This window comes from Thalassophryne amazonica, chromosome 13 (assembly GCF_902500255.1).
Source record: "Thalassophryne amazonica chromosome 13, fThaAma1.1, whole genome shotgun sequence".
Taxonomy (NCBI): Eukaryota; Metazoa; Chordata; class Actinopteri; order Batrachoidiformes; family Batrachoididae; genus Thalassophryne; species Thalassophryne amazonica.
This window is the reverse complement of record NC_047115.1, coordinates 7,090,083-7,112,837: the sequence shown is the minus strand read 5'-3', so window position 1 is coordinate 7,112,837 and position 22,755 is coordinate 7,090,083. Positions and strand designations below refer to the sequence as shown.

General features: G+C 40.6%; 1 protein-coding gene across 1 annotated transcript in view; it reads left to right on the top strand.

The window, feature by feature from the left end:
* LOC117522924 (pro-neuregulin-3, membrane-bound isoform) overlaps positions 1–22,755 on the top strand; it is a 1,011,312-nt gene that overhangs the window by 540,501 nt on the left and 448,056 nt on the right. The gene's annotated exons all lie outside the window — the stretch shown is intronic.

The following is a 22,755-nucleotide window of genomic DNA, read 5'->3' as shown; positions in this document are numbered from 1 at the left end:
TGCTGACTGTGATGTGCAGCCAATCACAAAACAAGGTGACGAACGTACAGAGCGGAAAATAAAATCAAAACAGCTGTTCTGACTTACCAGAAAGTCCGGTGGTCACGCTGTCTCCACTTCTTTAAAGAGCACCTCTTGTTTTTGTATCGTTTTTTTCCCCTCTGTTGTAAATAGTCCACAAAGTACCTCTGTTTATTTACTCTGAGGTCACGTTTAATCTCGAGAGATTTTGCGAGATTTCCTGTCTGAACTGTAAATGTTCGTGTGTGAAATCTGTTCGTGTGTGGTGTTGTTGTCATTACCGTGTGGCTGCACACCACACACTGTATGACCAAACCTGTTAGATCCATGATTTTTTATCTTCACGTGTGGTCTCTCAGGTTTGGAAACCTACAGATAATTTTAAAATCATGTCATGTGAACCAGGCTTAAGCGACTGATAAACCAGTTTCAACTTTCAGCGCCGCAGAGGCTTCTGAGTAAATTCGATGCAGCACTTGTGTCTTTAAACACCCTGTCGGCTGCTGCAAAACGTCTCACGTACCTTTCACGGTGGCAGTGTAGATCAAACGCAAGGCACTTTCACTCATGGTTTCATTTATAAACAAACTAATTCCAGACAGTTTATCAACACAATAACAGCAACTCTGTCATTTTTACAAAGTGAAAAATCGCACTTTTAAAGTAATGCGTGAATTCTGAGTGTTAAACTGACAGTAAGTCCCTTCGGCTGCTCCCTTGTTTTTTGTACTCAGGGTCGCCACAGCAAATCCAAGGTGGATCTGCATGTTGAATTGGCACAAGTGTGACACATTGTGCCACAAGTGTGGCACATTGTGCCCTTCTTGACACAACTCCACATTACATGGAGGAATGTGGTAGGGGTGGCATTCGAACCGGGAACCTTCCGCACTGAAACCAAGTGCATTAACCACTTGGCCACCACCCCTACCCAGCATTAAACTGACACAAGCACCAAAAGGCATTAGGGGAAATCAGATTTGTCTTATCTACAAGGTCTGTCAATAAAGTATAGGTCCTTTTTATTTTTTTCAAAAACTATATGGATTTCATTCATATGTTTTTACGTCAGACATGCTTGAACCCTCGTGCGCATGTGTGAGTTTTTCCACGCCTGTCGGTGACGTCATTCGCCTGTGAGCACTGTGAGCATCTCCTTTAACAGTGGAATATCCGGATAAAATGCTGAAACCGACTTCTTCTGAAACTTCTCTGTTCTCTCACGATGTCCTGGATCAATAGAGCCTGAAATGTGGAGGTTTTCAGCTTGAAACAGGCTGACGACAGCGCCTGGGAGTGCTGCACAACGTCTCGCTCCGTGGGAAGTCCTTAAAGCGACAGTATCACCTCAAAATCTCTCATCAGCCGTTAAAATTTTCACCGAAAACCAGCTTAATTTTTCGAACCGTGTCCACTTCGATGTGTCTCACAGGTTTAGAAAAAATTTTGATCAAACAAAGCGCCAGTCTCTCAGCAACTTCTCAGACAAAGGAATTCCGACAAGGGGCTGGACGACTCCTCCCACAAGGAGTGCTCACAGGCGAATGATGTCACCGACAGGCGTGGAAAAACTCACGCATGCGCACGAGGGTTCAAGCATGTCTGACATAAAAACATATGAATGAAATCCATATAGTTTTTGAAAAAAATAAAAAAGACCTATACTTTATTGACAGCCCTTGTAGTGTGGCTTAATTGAGAGAGTGGTGACATGATGAGTCAAAAAAAAAATGGTCACGTGACTCATGGTGCCATCATGGGTTCAAAATAGCGTTTGCTGTAAATCTATCTGCATGGAAATCCAAGTATTTTATTTATGTATTCGCTGAAAATGATGGGTTGTTGTGCTTTGGAGGCACAAGTAGACACAGCAAGGGCTTCAAGATGTACAGATTCCCTTCAGATCTGAACAGGAGAAAAATTTGGGAAACTAAAGTCTGCCATGTGGGATGGAAGCAACGTCATCGTCAAATCTTTCTGAGGTAACTTTATTATTCAGTCCCATGTACAGTAATACACACCTAAACTGTCATCATATAAACCAGATATTCACAGTTTTCAAAATTAGCTGAAAAGATAATCTGCTAATGAAAAAGTTAGATTCGCTAATTCGCGGAACCACTGGTTTTGTCACATTTTTTATGCATCAGTTTTCAGTTCATTAAAAAAGTGTTTTTTAAGTAACCCTTTAGTTTTTTTCAGATGAAAAACAAGATCAGCTTTGAAATGAAAACCACCTTCCTAATTGTGCTAATCCTTGTGTTTATACCATGAATTTGAACAAGATGATTTTTGTTCGAATTATCTCTGTAATGAGAAGTAAAATGACATTTTTGAAAGCCATGGTTTCTTAACAACTCACTAAAGATGAATCTTTATCTAAATATGACAGATCTATTATTAAAATGCCAAACAGCCTTGATGGAAAGGTGTAACTGTTTAGCTATAATATTAACAATAATGGTTTCTATCTTTGGTGGTTCAGTAAACATCTCACTTAAATAATAACTCCAACTGACAACCAAATATAAGAGAAATGATCAATGGCTCAGTACTCGTCTCACTTTCCAAGTTTTTATTTTTCATATGTACAAGTAAATGTTATATTTGAATATATTAATATATTAATTGTGATCACAAGAAAACAATATTTCCAACAGAAATGGCTGATGGAGTCAATTTATTCCTAAAGCATTTATCAGTAAGACAGTTAACATGGGGGAACTGTGAATAATTATGTTGCAGGATGATTTATGGTTTGCGCCCCTAAGTTGTCTACTTAGGGGCGCTGATTTTCAGTCAGGATGGTGAGCCTTGATGTCTGCAGCTCTTAGTGCCTTTGTTCCAGTGTTTTGAAAGGATTTTGGCCAGATGTGACTTGTGTGCTTACGTTTCAAACCTCTGCAGTAATGGTTCTGTTTGTTGAGTCTGCTCATGGATGGAAACCTTGTATGATAGCGGCTGTGATTGGGTCTGACTCCGAGGGCGAAGCAGTGATGAGACGGTCCGAAAGCTCTATTTCAGAGGAAAACACACTATCTCGATGGGACTCCATCAGTGGAGTGGCAGATGAAATGGGAGGCCACAAACACATTTTTCAAGATCTGAAGAGCAGTTGGGGTGAGGGACAAAGAAAGGAGCAGGATTTAAAATTCAGGCTGAGTTGTATATGGTTGAAGAGTGTCAGTGTACTCGGGTGTTTTGCCCTTTATCTGAAATCTCAATCCCCCAGCTGTCTAATCCACCTGCCTCCCCTCTGAATATTGTGCAAATCTGAGCCCCTTTTAAGGAACAATCATGTCTGAACCTATCACTGAATGTCATACTTGGCATCAGAGCGAGAAAGTTCAGGCATTCCCAGGATACAGAAAATCAAAAATAAGCTAAATGTCCTGTCAATGCTTAAAAAAAGACAAAGAGGTGTTAAATTATTACTTTATGTGTCAAGTGTTGAGATTCTGGACAATATATGAATTAAAAGCGTTCAGATTGGTCTGTAAAGGTTTTTGGAGTCGTTCACTAAACTATGAGTTAAATCTCCTTGGGCATCTTAATTATACATTACAAATTAAAAGAAAAATCTAACATAAATGGATCTGCTCCAATACAAAGACATAATCTGTCATGTTGACATGGTATCCATAGTAATACACCACAAGCTAATAGGAACCAATGGTACTCTGTTAACATGGGAAAAAAAAGCATCACTGTTGCCAACAATACCCCTCAGCCCCATCCATAACAAAAGTGGTGATAATCTGTGATGGCTTTTTTTGAGTTAAAGAATGGAATGTGGGATTCATTGTGGTTATAAGCAGCTATGTTGGTTGTGGAGTGATGGCCCTGGTGTTCAATAGGTGTCTTTTTCTATCCATCAAAGACATACCACAGAAATTTCAGACCAATTCCTGCATTGCTTCCTTAGTTACCATCTGGAAATTAAATTCAAAAGGGACATCATGGCAGCCATCTTGGTTGAGTAACAGATCTGAATTTTGGTAGGTGTCTTCCTCTACCCAACCCAGATCCATCAAACAAATGTCAAATCAGTACCTTATAGCAGGACTATCATTTTCATTTGATGGACAGACAGACAGACATCATGCATGACAACAGTACCCCTCAGCCCATTGAAAGCAACCGGACGTTTGGCTGCTGCCACAAAACCCTGGATGTTGATGAAGCAATGCATTCTGGGTCATGGGTAATGGAGCTTATCATGTCATCTTTGAAGTCACAAATTCTGTTCATGATATTTCAACATTCTTTGAAACAACTTCATACTTGAGTCCAGACCAGGATTTTGAATCTGTTTGACTAGTTTTAGTTTTTATCTGTTTGTTTTGAAGAAACTCTGGAAAACTGCTTATATTTCCTCTTTTGGAACTAATGTAAAATTGGAATCACTCAGCCACATCTCTTTGTTCTTTCATTTGTCCAAACATGAAGAAGATCTTTGTTTCTTTTCTCGAGTGGTTTGAGTTGGGCTCCCCCTTTGTGGTAGTAAAAGGCTCAGATCGATTGGTTGCATAAAAGGCTCCCCTCCTGCCACGCTGTTATTGATGCTTTTCTATTAGGTTGGTGAGGGATTGGGATGCTCTTGTATTGCCTTTGTTATGAAGAGTGTTTGTTGGAAGTGCACACAGCAGGTGTGCCGTACAAACAACAGCATTCATAAAGAAAATACTTCTGGGCAAAGTGCTGCCTCGGCAGTCTGTGCAAAGAAATGTTTATCCAAAGTTTTCTTTATGCATCTTAAAGGAACATTTGCCTCCTTCACTGAAAAACGGCAAAAAGATCAAACTGGTAATAATATAAGATGACTGGCTTATAGTGACGACTGTTTTATCTTATGCCTTATTTACTGAGTACACTGTACGTTCATGCTTGTATTTTCCCCTGCTTGCTCGGCTCTAATGTGGTTTATTAAGGTTGTCAATTCATCAGTCACAATATCAAATCATTTAAATCATCTGTTGCTCATGCACATTCAGTTGTGCTCGAGCAGTTTGAGTCCCTTCCTCTTTTGTCCCGTAATGAGGTAGTGAAACACACAAAACCTACCAGCTGTTCCTTAGATGTTGTTCCAGCTAAGGTGCTGAAAGAGGTTTTTTAATACTGTCGGGTCTCTTTTTACCAACACTTGTCTTAGTTCAGGGTCTGTTCCAGCGGCTTTTAAACATGATGTGGTTCTGCCCTTTCTTAAAAAAAAACTAACCTTGACCTTTCAGTTTTGTCCAGATTTAGACCTGTCTCACATCGGCCATTTCTCTTGAAGGGTTTAGGAAAGGTTGTTTTTTTTTTTGTTTTTTTTTTATACAGTTACAGTCATTTTTTAGAAAATAATCATATTCTTGAAAAATTCCAGTCTGGGTTTAAATCACAATACAGCACTGACTGAGCACTTTTAAAGTACATACTTACATCACTCTATGTGTAGATGCAGGGGATCCTGATGTGCTGGTTCTGTTGGACCTCAGCAGCCTCTGATACTGTGGACCACACAGTACTTGTTTCCCAGTCAGAACATCTTGTTGGTATTAGTAGCATTGCACTGAAGTAGTTTCAATTCTATTTGGCTGAAAGGCATTTTTCCATTATGATTGGCAACCTCTTCTCATCAAATTCTCCTCTTTCACATGGAGTGCCACAGGGTTCTGTTCTTAGCCCTATTCTATTTTCATTGTACATTTTTTCCTTTAAGGTCAGTTATAGCTGAGCAGAACCTGTCCTTTCATTGTTACACAGATGATCAGCAAATCTATCTGCCTATGAGGACTAATGGAAGCAATGACTGTTTGATTGTAGTCAGATATGAAGGAGTGCCTGTGTTTGGACATTCTGGCATACTGAATGTTGCCCACTCAAACTTTGGTGTTCCAGCTAATTATTTAAAACAAGCTGTTGAATTGGGAGTGATATTTGACAGCTGTTTGAGGTTTGATCAACAGATAAAGTCAAGGTCAAGATCAAGTTTATTCGGTTCAAGGAAAATAACTTTGCAACAAAATAAAGCAAAACAAAATAAATAAAACTAATTTCTCAGCCAGTCAACCCATGCAACTGAAAGGGTGTAGGTAGAAGCAAAGCTTATTCAGACCTACCCCTTTTACCTCAGCAGTTTTTACTTATCACAACAAAACCAAAACAAAACAAAGTGAGCAGAACAGCAAACCACAGACATCTTAAAATAATCAATAAACTCAAATTCCTCATCAAATACACACCAATAACAGCACACATCGCATAATCACATCTGTTAGGGCCCTGTCCCACTGGCGTTTAGGAGGATTTGCGCATGAAATGAGGAGACAAAAGCTGAGCGTCCGCAACAAAGGTGGGCGGAAATGACAAATGTCCCAGGGTGGATCAGCGAATACATGAGGAAGAAAAGCGGATATAACAGGGAACAGAAGCGAAGGCGACCGCGGAGGCGCCCCCATGAGGGGCACAGCGCCCGTGATGCACTCACTTCATCTGTGCCCACTCTGTCTGCATGCGCGACATACCATTTGCGACCGTGATGTGGCCGTGCTGGGCACGCGTCATATCTGTTTTGCACGCTGTCCCGGTCCGCCGCCAAGCTGCGCCAACCCGTCAGTTGCGGATATCAGCAGATGACGGGGATATGCGGCGCGTTGGTTGTGTATGTCCTGCGTATGTCTTCAGTACGTGTTCAGGCAGTGATGCGGATCTCATCCGCAGCAGGATTTTTGAGCCGCTCAAAAATCCTTTGCTTTGCAATCAAGAACATACCTTACCTTATTTAGTACTGCAATACTTTTTGACACTTTCTTTTGAATATGTTGAATATGAGCTTTCCAGTTAATTCTTACATCAATAATAACACCTAAGAACTTATTTTCTTTGACATGCTCTATGATTACCCCTTGTATATTTAACTGAATTTGTATGTCTTTATTGTAATTCCCAAATAACATTATTTTAGTTTTAGACACATTTAGTGATAATTTATTAATATGAAACCATCTCTTTAACTTTATCATTCCAGTATGTAAATCAGACAATAATTGCTGCAGATTTTCTCCTGAACAAAACAGGGTTGTATCATCTGCAAACAGAACTGCCTTAAACAGATCCGAAACTTTGCATAAATCATTAATGTACAGAATAAATAATTTTGGTCCCAAAACAGAACCTTGAGGAAGCCCACAAACGATGTCCAGATACAAAGAGCAGCAATCTCCAAGTTTAAGAAACTGTTTCCAGTTTTGTAAGTAATTTTAAACCAATTCAAAGCCACTCCTCTGATCCCATAAAGTTCCATCTTTTGAAATAATATGTTGTGATCAGTTGTATCAAAAGCCTTTCTCAGGTCAATAAATAAACCTATTACTATTTCCCTTTGGTCCACATGAATACTGATCTCTGTCAATTAATTGCTGATTTTCCCATGGGCTGTGTGGAATTTCAGCTGCTAGAGCTGGCCCAACATTAATTTCAATTCATCCATCCATCCATCCATTTTCTTCTGCTTTATCCGGAGTCGGGTCGCGGGGGCAGCAACTCAAGCAAAGCCGCCCAGACCTCCCGATCCACACACACCTCCCCCAGCTCCTCCGGGGGAACCCCAAGGCGTTCCCAAGCCAGCCGAGAGATGTAGTCCCAGTGTGTCCTGGGTCTTCCCCAGGGCCTCCTCCCGATGGGACGTGCCCGGAACACCTCTCCAGTGAGGCGTCCAGGGGGCATCCGGAAAAGATGCCCGAGCCACCTCAACTGGCTCCTTTCGATGTGGAGGAGCAGCAGCTCGACTCCGAGCTCCTCCTGAGTGACATTAATTTCAATTCAATTTTTAAATTTATTTTCATTCATATAATGCCAAATCACAACAGAGTTGCCTCAAGGCACTTCACACAAGTAAGGTATAATCTTACCAAACCCCAGAGCAACAGTGGGAAGAAAAAACTCCCTCTGAGGAAGAAGCCTCAAGCAGACCAGACTCAAAGGGGTGACCCTCTGCTTGGGCCATGATACAAACATAAATTACAGAACAATTCACAGAAACAGAACAATTCACAAAACAAATATACAGGAAATGCTGTTGGTGCACAGGACAGGAGGGTCGCCAGCACGAATACAAGTCCCATCTCTGGATGGAGCTGCACCTTAAACAGAGAGAAAAACAAAATCAGGCATCAGAAAGACAAGAAATACAGTATAATTTGCCAGCATTAAACAACAAAAAAACAGAAGAAATACTAAGGTGATCGCCAGCCACCCAGAATTTAGGTAAAGTTGAGGCCACTGCACGCTCTGTTTCCTAATAAAATGACTTAAAAGAGTAAAAAGTGTAAAGCAAAACTATACCGGTGTGCTAGCCATACGAAAGGGAAAATAAGTGCGTCTTAAGTCTGGACTTGAAAGTCTCCAGAGAATCGAACTGTTTTATTGATGCAGGGAGATCATTCCACAGAACAGGGGCATGATAGCGGCACAGGGGCACAGCAAATAATTTATTGAAACTATCCACTACTTGACTCATATCCTATTCATCTTTGTTCTTATATGTAAAATATGTTGGAAAGGTATTTGATTTAGATTTATTTGTTATAATAGTATTCGATATTTTCCATTTCTGTTGATTTTATTGTCATTTAGTATTTTTCCAAACTACGATTTTTTTTTTACACTTCAGCATACTAGTTGTTAATTTATTTTAAGAGTCCTTATATTTAATTTCTGCCTCTCTTGGTTTAGTTTTAATGAATTCTCTGTATAGCATTTTTTTTTTTTTTTGCAAGCCTTTTGAAGACCTTTAGTTATTCATGCATGAGCTTTATGTTTATTCTTATTACTATACTGTATAAATGGACAATTTTTGTTGTATATATTGCACTGAAAAAAGTGAAACACGGTACACTTCATTCAAAGTACTTGTTTACATTGGTCTAATGGAAAATTGTGGTTTCCAGTTTAAATCTGCTGGAATCACTTTACAAAATCTTAAATATACATTGTGAGAAACTAAAAAAATTAGCTGTAACAAATTACATCAGTTTTTTTAAGTTGATCCAAAGTAGCATTTTTTTTCAGTGTGAGAAATATGTTTTCAAATTCTGAATATGCCAAGTTAGCGTCCTGTTTTGCATAAATGGGATTCCAATTCTGTAAAAGTAAGTCATGTTTTAAGGCAGTGATAGCTTCTTCAGATTCCAAACGCTTACAATATTGTATTTTCTCAGTACATTTTTTTATTTAAGTTTAGATCAATTATTGTAAGAATTGGTAAATGTCACTGATATCACTAATAAGCCACTTAGTGTTTTGGTATCAATATAATCCATAAATATATTGTCAATGAGAGTAGCTGAATGTAAAGTTATTCTTGAAGGCCTAGTGATTTTTGGATATAAATTTAAACTGTACATAGTATTAATGAAATCCTTTGTCACTTTATGCTGATGCGGATTTAAAAGATCAATATTTATATCTCCACAAACAAATACTCGTTTGTTATACTTCTGTGAAAAAAAAAAAATCTCAATCCATTTTTAAAACTCTTCAGTTTTAGAGCCCCGAGTTCTGTATATGCAACTAACTATATTTTTACCTTTTTCCATGCATATTTCAATTGTCATGCATTCCAACAGATTTTCCATGGCCATTGTCAAATGATCTTTAATTTTGTATTTAAGCCTTTTGTCAACATACAATGCTACTCCTCCTCTATTTTGCCTATTCAAATGATTGAATTCATAACCTTCCAATTCGTAATGCCTATCATCAACCTCTGCAGGCAGTTTCTGATATGGCAATTATACTAAAGGGATGACAAAACTGTTTTAAATAATCCTTGATATTCCCGACATTTTTGTACATACTCCTACTGTTAAAGTGGATTATTGATAACCTCCTATCATTTGAAATGCAGTTGTTGTATTGTTCATCTGTGTAATACTGGCAATTACTATTTTTAAAAGAACAGAAATGATTATCTGGATCTATCTCATATTCCATATCCTGTATATGGTGCTCAGTATACTGACAAGATTGTAATTCTTGCACAAAAGTAAAATCAAAGGAATCAGCTGTCATCATATAACAAAAAGAAACAGATAAGATCTGTTGTCAAAATGAGTTTTTCCAAGCTTTGTCTTCAGGCATAAGTAAAGCCCTTCCTCAGTAGATGTGATCTTGAGATGGCCATTCATACTTTCATCAGTTTCAGACTTGATTACTGTAATGTACTTTATGCTAGTGTTAACCAGTCTTCACTTACTCACCCCCAACTTGTGCAAAATGCTACTACAACCACTGGCAAAAATTATGGAATCACTGGCCTCAGAGGATGTTCATTCAGTTGTTTAATTTTGTAGAAAAAAAGCAGATCACAGACATGACACAAAACTAAAGTCATTTCAAAATGGCAACTTTCTGGCTTTAAGAAACACTATAAGAAATCAGGAAAAAAAATTGTTGCAGTCAGTAACGGTTACTTTTTTAGACCAAGCAGAGGGAAAAAAATATGGAATCACTCAATTCTGAGGAAAAAATTATGGAATCATGAAAAACAAAAGAACGCTCCAACACATCACTAGTATTTTGTTGCACCACCTCTGGCTTTTATAACAGCTTGCAGTCTCTGAGGCATGGACTTAATGAGTGACAAACAGTACTCTTCATCAATCTGGCTCCAACGTTCTCTGATTGCTGTTGCCAGATCAGCTTTGCAGGTTGGAGCCTTGTCATGGACCATTTTCTTCAACTTCCACCAAAGATTTTCAATTGGATTAAGATCCGGACTGTTTGCAGGCCATGACATTGACTCTATGTGTCTTTTTGCAAGGAATGTTTTCACAGTTTTTGCTCTATGGCAAGATGCATTATCATCTTGAAAAATGATTTTGTCATCCCCAAACATCCTTTCAATTGATGGGATAAGAAAAGTGTCCAAAATATCAATGTAAACTTGTGCATTTATTGATGATGTAATGACAGCCATCTCCACAGTGCCTTTACCTGACATGCAGCCCCATATCATCAATGACTGTGGAAATTTACATGTTCTCTTCAGGCAGTCATCTTTATAAATCTCATTGGAATGGCACCAAACAAAAGTTCCCGCATCATCACCTTGCCCAATGCAGATTTGAGATTCATCACTGAATATGACTTTCATCCAGTCATCCACAGTCCACGATTGCTTTTCCTTAGCCCATTGTAACCTTGTTTTTTCTGTTTAGGTGTTAATGATGGCTTTCGTTTAGCTTTTCTGTATGTAAATCCCATTTCCTTTAGGCGGTTTCTTACAGTTCGGTCACAGACGTTGACTTCAGTTTCCTCCCATTCGTTCCTCATTTGTTTTGTTGTGCATTTTCGATTTTTGAGACATATTGCTTTAAGTTTTCTGTCTTGACGCTTTGATGTCTTCCTTGGTCTACCAGTATGTTTGCCTTTAACAACCTTCCCATGTTGTTTGTATTTGGTCCAGAGTTTAGACACAGCTGACTGTGAACAACCAACATCTTTTGCAACATTGTGTGATGATTTACCCTCTTTTAAGAGTTTGATAATCCTCTCCTTTGTTTCAGTTGACATCTCTCGTGTTGGAGCCATGATTCATGTCAGTCCACTTGGTGCAACAGCTCTCCAAGGTGTGATCACTCCTTTTTAGATGCAGACTAATGAGCAGATCTGATTTGATGCAGGTGTTAGTTTTGGGGATGAAAATTTACAGGGTGATTCCATAATTTATTCCTCAGAATTGAGTGATTACATATTTTTTTTTTCCCTCTGCTTGGTCTAAAAAAGTAACCGTTACTGACTGCCACAATTATTTTTCCTGATTTCTTATAGTGTTTCTTAAAGCCAGAAAGTTGCCATTTGAAATGACTTTAGTTTTGTGTCATGTCTGTGATCTGCTTTTTTCTGCAAAATTAAACAACTGAACGAACATCCTCCGAGGCCGGTGATTCCATAATTTTTGCCAGGGGTTGTACTCGTGCTTTAATAAACACTTCCAGAAGTAAGCATATTATTCCTGTACTTTACCCACTCACTCCCTTGGCTTCCAGTTAGTTTGAGAATTGATTTTAAAATTGTAATGCTTGTATTTAAAGCTATTAATGGCCTTGCACCATCCTACTTGTCTGGCATTTTAAATCTCTGCCCTTTTATTCGGACATTGCGGTCATCTGCTGAACTTTGTTTAGGTCTGAGGTCAAAATATAAACTCTGGGTGATTGTGGTTTTGTGGTAACTGGACCCAGATTGTGGAATAAGTTATGTCCCAATTTACGCACAGTTTCTGACTTGTCAATTTTTCAAATCAAAGCTCATTTATTTAAAATGGCATTTTAATACCTAGTGGTGCTGTGACATGTTTTAATTTAATATGCCTTTTTAATGTTATTGTATGTTTGTCTTTATTCTTGTGAATTTTAGTCAGTTTTTTATATATATATATATATATATATATCTCCCAAAGACCTTTCCAGCTTGTGTAAATCTACAGTTCTCCTTCTTAGATCTTCACTGAGTTCCTTGGACTTTTCCAGTGTTCTGAGTATTGGTCAGTCCAGTGAGTGCTGTCAAACACATCCGTTTTATGATGATGTTACAAGGTGAAGTCCAGATTGAAAAGATATTCCTACTGGCGTGGCTGTGTTAATCTGGTGTTCAAACCCCACCATGGTGACAAAGATATGACATTCAGTCACAAACTGATGTTACTGGTAGGTGACCAAGTAGTCACAAGTGTTTAATAACTTAAATGCACTTGTGACCTTTGGATTAGGTTAAAAATGTTGGGGGCACAACTGGCTTGGCTAGCAGGGAATTCCCCTTTAGTTGACCTGGTGGAGCCTTGGTTTCAAGTACGAGTGTTCTGGTGTTCAAACCCCACTGTTGCTGCAAAGATATGCCATTTGGTCACATTGGCAAGGAGTTAATAGGCTTTGGCCTTCTCATTTTAAAAGTGTTTGTAAAACCTTCAGCACAACTTAAGAGATTTATTTGTACACTCAACAAAAATATAAACGCAACACTTTTGGTTTTGCTCCCATTTTGTATGAGATGAACTCAAAGATCTAAAACTTTTTCCACATATACAATATCACCATTTCTCTCAAATATTGTTCACAAACCAGTCTAAATCTGTGATAGTGAGCACTTCTCCTTTGTTGAGATAATCCATCCCACCTCACAGGTGTGCCATATCAAGATGCTGATTAGACACCATGATTAGTGCACAGGTGTGCCTTAGACTGCCCACAATAAAAGGCCACTCTGAAAGGTGCAGTTTTATCACACAGCACAATGCCACAGATGTCGCAAGATTTGAGGGAGCGTGCAATTGGCATGCTGACAGCAGGAATGTCAACCAGAACTGTTGCTCGTGTTTTGAATGTTCATTTCATAAGCCGTGTCCAAAGGCGTTTCAGAGAATTTGGCAGTACATCCAACCAGCCTCACAACCGCAGACCACGTGTAACCACACCAGCCCAGGACCTCCACATCCAGCATGTTCACCTCCAAGATCGTCTGAGACCAGCCACTCGGACAGCTGCTGAAACAATCGGTTTGCATAACCAAAGAATTTCTGCACAAACTGTCAGAAACTGTCTCAGGGAAGCTCATCTGCATGCTCGTCGTCCTCATCTGGGTCTTGACCTGACTCCAGTTCGTCGTTGTAACCGATTTGAGTGGGCAAATGCTCACATTTGCTGCCGTTTGGCACGTTGGAGAGGTGTTTTCTTCACGGATGATGCGAAGGAGATGTGTTGCACTGCATGAGGCAAATGGTGGTCACACCAGATACTGACTGGTATCCCCCCCCAATAAAACAAAACTGCATCTTTCAGAGTGGCCTTTTATTGTGGGCAGTCTAAGGCACACCTGTGCACTAATCATGGTGTCTAATCAGCATCTTGGTATGGCACACCTGTGAGGTGGGATGGATTATCTCAGCAAAGGAGAAGTGCTCAATATCACAGATTTAGACTGGTTTGTGCACAGTATTTGAGGGAAATGGTGATATTGTGTATGTGGAAAAAGTTTTAGATCGTTGAGTTAATCTCATACAAAATGGGAGCAAAACCAAAAGTGTTGCGTTTATATTTTTGTTGAGTATATGTATACATTTGGATCTTCTCTGATCTACACAGGGTCAAAGGTACAAGCCCAAAGGCTCAGAGTACAGTGTACACAGGCTCAAAGTAAATTCAAACTTGTGCACCCAATTCTTATTTTTTAAAGTCATTAATATGATGTATGCTGTACAGTCATTCCACCCTGACAGCAGAACAGTTCAAAGACATTAAAAGCCCAAAATTGCAATATTCATGCAATTCAATAATGATTGTGTGTAAATATGTGATCACAACTGTATGTACAATTCTTACCCTGTGTTGATTTTGAAATCCAAAATAAATTAAAACCTGTGCACATATGTCTTAGGGATATTTGGTGAACAGTCACATCTTGGCAAATGTATCTTTGATCTTGTTGTGGCCAGCACCCAAAGTTCATGACCATAGATGAGGATTGACACTTAAGTCAACCGGCAAATAGAGAGCTTCAGTTTTAGATTCTGACTCAGCACCTTGGCCATAGCTGTCTGCAGAAACAGCTGCATTACTGCTGACACCACCTCAATCCGCCCGTCAAAACTCATGCTCCAATTTTTATTCACTCATGAAAAAGACCCCAAGATATTTGAACTTGCTCAGTCAGGCAGTAACTTTCTCCTGACCCAGTAGTCTGCCTGTTTCCAACAGAGAAAATGCAGGTTCCCTTATATATAATAAAACTGATGGTGCACATACGTCCACTGAATAGTGTGGAAACATTTCTCACACTGCTAGCCAACGTAGGTGAGGTTTTAAAAATAAGTATTAAAGCAAAAAGTCTAAGGTGACTTGAGGATATGAGAATATGTATAGACCTTTGTGATGTCATATGGAAAAATATCTCTTAATAGCTGTATTCATGTATAAAAGGATTTTTGTTTCTTTCACTTGGAATCAATGTGAGCAAAACTAAAGTATTGGTTGTATATATGGTTTTTATTTCCTCAGTGCATCTTGAAATAAACAGTTTCTGCTTGAATGTGAATTTGGCTACACAGTCACTCTGAAGTTAAATGTAAAGGCTAAAATTAAAAGACAATGCAGATTGTTTTCTGTTTTGGAGCCAGGCGATTTCATTGACCAGCATGGCGGATGATCATGCACAGCGGTGTACATTAGCTGTGCACGAGTGAGTGGGGGAGATTATCACGGCTCCTTGCTGAGACACACAGCTCCACTCATTGCTCTGGAAAAAGCACCATGGAGGTTAGCCCACAGACTGTATTTGTTGCTGGCAGACTACACACACTCATGCATCTATTTTATTTTTACAGATTGCTTTGTTGTTATTTCAGATGGCTTTGGTTTCTATTTCATCAGTGCCTCTTAAAAGATCATTTCTGTCTGAATGTGGATTACGCAGCTCAGTTGTTTTGATGCCTGGCTGCAGTGTGCACACACAGGGTTGTGCATTCAGTTACTCACCGTTTGCTGACCTCTTTAAATTTCCCCTGGAAATATAATAACACATTCATAATCCTATGAAAGGCATGCTGCACTCTTAAGCATGCCTTTCATATTTCAATAGGGCCGGGACATACTCTGATGCCTATTTTGTATGGGCACTTGAAGACGTACTCTCATGTCTGCTCAAGCTTCATATGGACTCCTGAAGACATATACACCGATACCTCTTTGAGCTTCATATAGTCTACTGATAAAGTACTTTGATGCCTGTTTGATCTTCATGCAGACTCCTGAAGAAATACTCCGATAGCTGTTTCTGCTTCATGCAGGTTCCTGAATATTTATTCTGTGTTCGGTCTTTGTACGAACTCCTGAAATCATACTCCGATGTCTGTTTCAGCTTCATATGCACTCCTGAAGTAGTATTTAGAATATTCTCTGATTACATAAATGGCCTGGACTGTATTTTTGTTTGTGACCTGGTAATTTTGAACACTTCTGCAGTGGTACATCTGTTTTTACACACCAAGAGAGCTGATGCTAAGCAGGATTCCCAACCCAGTCTCACGGCAGTCCGTAGCAGCATTACAAAAAGTACATTAATATATGGGTTTGTGACAGGGGCATGAAAATGGGGCGCTTTTCATGACAGGGGCACAAATTAATTTTGTGACGGGGACAGAAAATGTGGGTTGATGGGATGGTTTGGGGGTTGTAGTTAGGGTTGGGAGGGTAGACACTTACACTATGGTTATGGTTAGAGTTAGGAGAAGGGGAGGATTATAAATACCAAAAAAACCATGTCATGAAAACAGGACGCTTTTCGTGATGGGGCACAAAAAAATGTGAGAGTGGGCTGGGATTCCAGAAACACATGCGCGACTTCAGCACTCCCAACCAACTCATAACCCTCTCCACCCCCGGTTGTCCATGCGGCTGCTCCCGTTTTGTGTTTGGGGTGGCCACAGTGGATACAACCAGATCCGCATTGATATTTTTACGCCGGATGCCCTTCCTGATGCAACTCCAGTGTTACCTGGAGAAACACACACAGCCGCTGGTGTTCCAAAGAGGTCTCCCATCCAAGTACTAACCAGGTCCCGCACTGCTTAGCTTCTGAGATCTGACGGGATCAGGCTGACACAGAGCAGATTAGCTGCATAACCCTCTCCACCCCCAATCCCCTGAATTTAGATCCACCCCTGTAACCATGTTTACAGTCCAGACCGGCACGGTCATTTAACTTTGGACCATCTCAACATCACAGGCAGAATGAAATGTGTCCCATAATGTGACCGGCCTTTGAAAATTGGATGAAGAAAACCCAGTAATTCAGAAATGAAATAATTAAAAGGTGACACTGTAATCTCTGTAAAAGACAGAACTAATGAGGACAAATGCCAAATTTAATAGGTGTATCTTGTGATTAAATCGTGGAGTATTAAAAAAAGGTTGAAAAATGAAGAGTTACATGATGTAAATTGCATTCCGGTACTATTATTGCCACAAGCGTTTCAGCTTTTATCTCACAATGACATCACTGCCCCCAACATGACTCTGCTTGTTATGTGTTTTCTTGTCAAATCCACAATTTAGCTTTTTGGGAGTAGGGACGCAACAACTGAGGCTGAAAAACACATGGGAAGAAAAATCCCGCTTAGTGTAGCAGCAAGCTGGTGGACCCATCAGTGCTGTGGAACCGTAAAGAAAGCATGTCTTGATTGTTCAGTGAACCTGAAAATGGGGCTGGGTGGAATTCATCCAAAACCAAACAAGGCAGTGGAAGTGACTTTCCACCGTGTCACCTACTACTGACACGATGTGAGGAACCCATTATTTCACAGATGGCAAGAACTCGTCACATCAGCTTGCTTGACTCGAGCTTTACATCTGATTGTGGTAAACTTCAGACACGCAACCAGGACTGCAATTGACTGTATTTATATAGGGCTTTTCCATTTGCATCAGATAGAAAAGCCCAAGGTTAGGCTGGGATTTGAACCAAGGATCCTCTGGTCTGAAGCTCAGCACTTTAACCACTAGACCATCACCTCCCCTAAGCAACAGCAAAACATATGAACATCTTTTAAGTTTCTAATGAAATTGAGCAGCTATTTTAAAACACAGCAAAAAGTCCTCTCGTAGCCTGACACCAACACAATAAGCAAAACAGCATAGAATAACGAACAAGAAAGCATAACACTTACTTTAACATAAGCATTTATTGTATAATAGAGTTTCTTTGCTTGTAATAAGCACATGTTTTGCAAATTTTAGCCTTTTTTGTCAAGTATTAAGCTGCATTGCTGTCTTATAGTGACTAGATTTATTTAAGGTTGTTTGAGGAATGATAGAGAAGGAACATTTGTTTATCCCATTGGCAGATTGTCTTCTTTATATATATATATATATATATATATATATATATATATATATATATATATATATATATATATATGTGTGTGTGTGTGTGTGTATATATATATATATATATATATATATGTATATGTTTGTGCCAAAAATGATCTGAAACAAACAGCAGTGTTAGATATCGTTCGGCTCCGTTGATTGTTACCGATGTGATGTTGCGGCTGGGAACATTTCTTTGGGCTTGTTAATCAAACACCATATACCATATGCACTGGAACATCTGGACTCCTCAGTTAGCTCACAACTGCAGAAACATACTGTATTCAGATAAAAGTGGAGCAGTAAACTGTAAAATCAAAGAAATGTAAGATTTCTGCTTTGCATTCAGACACTGATAAAATCCATTTTTCTGTGTGAGGGTAAGTGAGAAGCTCTTCTATCATGAGCTCTTTAGTCATAAGAAATGTGGTAGTATAAATGCTTGAATGCAGCTATGGGCGACTCTCCCTGACAAGATTTGAGGGAATATTGCAAGCCTTTGTGGCCATCATGTTAAATAGATGTGATATTAGCGGTGCCATTTTCCACAGTCACATTGGTTAGTCTCGCTATCAGCAGATTTAGCATTGTTATCAGCTAATCTAAATGGGCAGGCTAACAGGCCATTAGTGCTTTCCCTGGTCGTTTTCGATGGCTGTGCAGTCAGAGCATTAACATTCTCTCACTCGTTGTAAATGGCCTCTAATCTCGGGATACCATTTGGACCTTCATTAACGACAACCGTCATGCAGCACGTGTACACGCCCACTCTGTCCCACTTAGCTTCAGAGTGATGGCAGATACCCCCCCCCCCCCCCCCCCCCGCCCACACCGAGTCTCCCTGCATCATGACAAACAAAACCAACACTTACTTTTTAATATGATCGACTTCCACTCAGTGAGGCTGACGCAAGGACATTTGGATGCTGCCATCAATAACATTTGTGCACACAAACGACCGCCTGATTTAAACAAATTCACCATTAAATACTGATTATTAATAAGAGTTCTGAATGGCAGACTCATGGCTAAATTTGTACCACCCAAGAGGCTGAGACATTTTTTAATGAGACTGAACATCTGCCTCCTCCACATCCCACCGGGAACCACATGACAAGTGAGGAAAACACAAACTGTTGATTTGTCTCCTCACACAAGGTAATTTGTCTCAGAACTCGTTAGTAGAAATTCTGTGATATTTCACGTATGTGGAGACATTATACAGAATATGGTTTGGGGTCCAGACGGGACCGGACCATTACAGGTGATGGACTTAAACGCCGGGAGCAAGGAACAGAACTGGTTGTGAACAAAAAGAGATTTATTTACAATAAACCAATGAACAATGCTGCGCTGGTTAGACAGCCTGCTGAGCCAAAACAGGGCCCGCTTGCAGCAGTGGAACATCTGGGAGCTGCAGTGCACACACGGACAGACTTGGGAGTCTGAGAACAAGCAGGAATCCTGGGGTACATGGGAGCCAGATGGGCGGACAGAGCCGAGGATGGGAACTAGGAGAACGGAAGAGAACAGAGGTGAGGGCTTGTACTCGTAACACTGAAGTCTTTAACAACAAGCAGTTCACTGTAGGCTTAAAACAGGAATGTTCACTGTTCTGGAAATAATATTCACGGTCTAGGAAATAAGGGTTGCTGTTCAGGAATCGTTCACAGTTCATGAGTATCTTCAGAAGTTACAGGTCATGTCCTGTGCATCTGGATACAGTTCCAATTAAGCAGGACTTGACTTTAGAAATGACTTAGTGGTTCAATATCAGTGTTCATACAGTTCTAGGAAAACAGTTCTTGGAAATGGTTCTTAGTACTAGTTCTTGGAACAATTCTTGGAGTCAGTTCTTGGAAACAGTTCTTAGTCAAGCACAGTCGCTGACAGGAACAGTGTGAGAGCGGGATCTCACAGAACATGAAGGAACTTAACTGAAGCGTGGCAGTGCTACGTGCTCTGTAGCTGAGAGACGGAGAGTTCCACAGTGACGTGGTGAAGATAGTCGTGGAGCCAGGGGCATATGTGACATGGTAGCCACGCAGGAGAGTGTCTGGATGCACCAGAGAAATCAACATGCTGTTATACAGGAATTAGAGTTGGCCAGGTTACCTTGAAATGAGCTGCGGAAAGCTCTGACATCTGAGCGCATGGAAGCGGCCTGAAAGATGAGGTCACGGTCATGGAATCTCATGCCGGATGCAATGCAAGAATCTGGCTTCATGCATGGAAAACCAAGAATCCAGCCCTGACTGAGCTTAAAACAGTGGTTTAAGTAGCCCGCTCGTGATGAGCTGCTCATAAGCTTCAGGTGAGTGCGAGGAGATGATGAGTTACAAGTGTTCCTCGGCTCTGCATTGCACCACCTGGGGGAAAAACAAACTACACACAAAGGTAACAAAGGGCAAAGGACCAGGGCAGACCGTGACAATGTTTACTCTATTGAAAATCAGACCACTGTGAATCGATGCCCTCCGGGGTCTGGGATCAGTCCAGAACCTTCAGCTCTAGGTGGCTCAATGGCATAAGGAGTTGTGTTCTCAATATTTAGATGTGGGTTTGATTCCCAGTCATGACAACTATTTGTGTACGAGCCACTTCATTTTCATTATGTCAGTCCAGCTCTACATGGGTTCCGGCTCAGGTTGGGGAAGTAACCTGTGATGGAATGGAATCCCACCCAGGGGGAGTTGTAGGCTCTCACCCACTTAAACACTGTAGAATCCAGGGATCTTGTTCTGCTTCCTATTTTTTGTATCATTAGTATTAGTAGTAGTACCAGTTGTAGTAGTATTGTTCTCATTTATTCATTCATTCTTTCATCATCTTTATCTGTTTACTCCAGTTAAGGGTCACAGGGGCAATGGAGCCTATCCCAGCAGTCATAGGGCGTGAGGTGAGGTTCACCATGAACAGGATGTCTGTTGCGGTGCCACATAGACAAACAAACACTTTCACACACACACGCGCGTGCACACACACACACACCTATTGACAATTTAGAGTCACCATTTCACGTCTTTGGAAGTGGGAGGGAGCCGGAGCACCTGGAGGTAATCCACACCAACTCGGGAGATTCCCGGTTCAAACCAAACCCCTGTCACATTCCTCCATGTAATGTGGAGTTGCATCATGAAGGGCATCCAGTGTAAATCTTGTGCTAATCACAACCACCTTGGATCTGCTTTGGTGACTCTGAGTGCAAACAAGGGAGCAGCTGAAGGAACTTACTGTTGTGTATGAAAGTTGTTATGTCTCTTTGTGGCCATGTTGTTGTGCTCCTTTCTTAGCCAGGTCACTCTTGGAAAAGAGATTTTTCATCTCAATGTGGCTTTTATCTGGTTAAATAAAGGAGATATATACTATATATACCGATGCAGGGGTTCTTCTTCTATTCATGAAGACAGTTTCATTGCAAGTTCTTTGTGAGCAAGGATATAACATACGAGGGCCTTTTTATTTTTTTCAAAAACTATATGGATTTCATTCATATGTTTTTACGTCAGACATGCTTGAACCCTCGTGCGCATGCGTGAGTTTTTCCACGCCTGTCGGTGACGTCATTCACCTGTGAGCACTCCATGTGGGAGGAGTCGTCCAGCTCCTCGTCGGAATTCCTTTGTCTGAGAAGTTGCTGAGAGACTGGCGCTTTGTTTGATCAAATTTTTTTCTAAACCTGTGAGACACATCGAAGTGGACACGGTTCGAAAAATTAAGCTGGTTTTCAGTGAAAATTTTAACAGCTGATGAGAGATTTTGAGGTGATTCTGTCGCTTTAAGGACTTTTCACGGTGCGAGACGTCGCTCAGTGCTCTCAGCCGCCGTCATCAGCCTGTTCAAGCTGAAACCCTCCACATTTCAGGCTCTATTGATCCAGGCCGTCGTGAGAGAACAGAGAAGTTTCAGAAGAAGTCGGTTTCAGCATTTTATCCGGATATTCCACTGTTAAAGGAGATTTTTTTAATGAAAGACGTGCGGACGGGTCCGCGCGTCGGGACGCAGCTGACGCGGTGCGGCGGCACAGGAAAAACACCTCCGTGTTGATAACCATTTGTAAAATCCAGGCGGCTTTTGATGGCTTTCAGTGGAGTGAGTATATGAGAAATTGTTTATCAGCTGGAGATGTTCCAACTTGTCCTCAAGGCTTCCAACAGAGGTGTTTTTCCTGTGGCGGAGCGTCGCGGCGGCTGCGAGCCGACGCTGCAATCCGCCTGCACATCTTTCATTAAAAAAAATCTCCTTTAACAGTGGAATATCCGGATAAAATGCTGAAACCGACTTCTTCTGAAACTTCTCTGTTCTCTCACGACGTCCTGGATCAATAGAGCCTGAAATGTGGAGGTTTTAAGCTTGAAACAGGCTGATGACGGCGGCTGAGAGCGCTGCGCGACGTCTCGCACCGTGAAAAGTCCTTAAAGCGACAGAATCACCTCAAAATCTCTCATCAGCTGTTAAAATTTTCACTGAAGACCAGCTTAATTTTTCGAACCATGTCCACTTCGATGTGTCTCACAGGTTTAGAAAAAATTTTGATCAAACAAAGCGCCAGTCTCTCAGCAACTTCTCAGACAAAGGAATTCCGACGAGGGGCTGGATGACTCCTCCCACAAGGAGTGCTCACAGGTGAATGACGTCACCGACAGGCGTGGAAAAACTCACGCATGCGCACGAGGGTTCAAGCATGTCTGACGTAAAAACATATGAATGAAATCCATATAGTTTTAGAAAAAAATAAAAAGGACCTATACGGACAGCCCTCGTACATACACACACACACACACACATTTTTCACACCCATCTAACATCTTAATAACAGTGTTGTTTT